The 2,009-nt window shown below is 44.8% G+C and overlaps 1 pseudogene; it reads right to left on the reverse strand.

Moving 5' to 3' along the window:
- Positions 1-978: 978 nt before the first annotated feature.
- Positions 979-1,149, reverse strand: LOC135372978 (U2 spliceosomal RNA; annotated as a pseudogene).
- Between the last annotated feature and the right edge of the window lie 860 nt (positions 1,150-2,009).

Genomic DNA, 2,009 nt, shown 5'->3' on the forward strand with positions numbered 1-2,009 from the left:
CTCTGAAGTCATGTCATGGGTACCGTACGAGGGTAACGGTTACGGTGGAATGTATGTCGGTATATTATGACCCTTAGGCTCCCTTTGTAATGGTTTATCGTTCGCGCACGCACACAGACTTAGTGGTACATGTGACACTCTAGCAATGTACCGTACTGTTCGTTCTAATTTGATCCCCGCAAACTCTCCTCAACTAAACAGCGACCCAAGGGGGCTGCATAACGGCTTCTTTATCGGTAATGTCGCGCAACGCGTCCCTTCTTTGAGAGCAGCTAAGTTGAATACATTTACGTATATGCGAGGGCAAGCCCGTGCGAAGTGGCAACTCTTTTGTGGACAGGACACGAAGAAAATAAAACGGAGCCGTCGAGCGCGTTTGTGAGTGAAGGTGTTCCTCGATTTGCGTCGTACTCGTGCGGTGGTGCTTGCTGGCTAGACAGTAGCAACAGACATTCGGATGGGACGCGATCGCTCCAACCCAGCAAGAAAGTACTTTACGTATGACATCACGACATCACGACAAAGAAGTCAGTTTGTAGCATGTGCTTCAAGAAAGGAGAAAGCCTATTTGAACAGACAGGAACCTACAGGAACCAGGAGCTACCAATTTCACAGCTGTCTATTAATATTAAATACCATGTATGCGGAATAAACGGGTTTACATTTTGTAACATTTTTTTTTGTGGGGATAAATATTCCCAGCAGAAGCGGAACCGGTTAAAAACCGGTATGAACCGTTATTTTTTTGCTCCGGAGCAGAACCGGTAGCGGATCGTTTATGATGTAACCGGAACGAAAAACGTTTCGGTTCGACACCCTGGTTCGTAGTGGTTGTGTCCACTGTGTTCTGTGTCTATGTCTGCTGTATGTTCCCTGCTTTCCTTGGTGTTGCTTCTACGTTTTCTATCTTGCCTCTCTCTCGTCATCATGGCTGCTGCCTATTGGTGCAGTTTCCGAATTATTTTTCTTTTGATTTGGGACGGGTGGGCTGCACCTGGAGGTAGTGCAATACCAGGACAACCCTTGACAGTGCCTAGGAGAGCTTCAGACACACACTGTCTAGGGTCAAAAATAAGATTAATATCGTGAGTCCAAATAGGACTCGTATCAGGTATTAAGCTGATAAGAACAGATACTGATAGAAACATTTAGTTGACCTTTGTGTACATTCCCTGCTCAAAGTAGATATTTACACATACATATATAACTGCATGACACTTTTCCTGAGTGAAACTATCCAACATAATTAAAAATAATTACTGACTTCCTACACGAAAGCACACCAAAATTAGCTACATGACTCTCTCTTTTGTTTGGTTTTTGTCGCTGGAACTATCCAGCACCAGTAAAAGGAATACACACTCACTACACAAAAAACGTATCAAAAACCTCAGCATCCACCTTCCCACAGCCTAACGAGGACCCAACACGACCGTGCTATTCACGGTCACTATCACGGTCACTATTCACTATCATCACGAACCTTGTTGACCATTTGCGCAAAAATTCTCTCTCGCCCAGTAGCACCAGCTCCATTTGTGGGTGTTTAGTTATCCTGGTTCTGAGTCGGTGTAACATAGGGTGCATAAAATGCAATCGTCTCCCCTGGCTCAGTGCTAGATATCTATTCTTCCATAAAACGTGGCGTCCTATTGCTACTACCAATCTCGAGAAACGACTCCGGATTTACTACTGGGTCGGTAACGTGCAGTAAATCTCTGTAGATCTCTGGTAGGTAGAACTCCCCAACCTGCTGACCACTGAAAGTCCCTAACGTCGTGAGGTAAGTCATTGGCTGTTAAATCTATCCATGACAAGTTCAAGGTGAGTAAGTTATTAGGTCTATTTGTAGAAGTACAAAAGAGCTCACAAGTCCTCGATACTGCGGTGTTGCAAACGTTGAATGATGGCGCTTCCGTTTCTACTTTGTGAAAAGTTTCAACAACACTTGCGTAAAAAGGTAACGAGGATTCTACTGCGGGACAGAGGTTGCCAAGACCCCGTGGCAC

This window comes from Ornithodoros turicata, unplaced genomic scaffold, assembly GCF_037126465.1.
Source record: "Ornithodoros turicata isolate Travis unplaced genomic scaffold, ASM3712646v1 Chromosome17, whole genome shotgun sequence".
NCBI lineage: Eukaryota > Metazoa > Arthropoda > Arachnida > Ixodida > Argasidae > Ornithodoros > Ornithodoros turicata.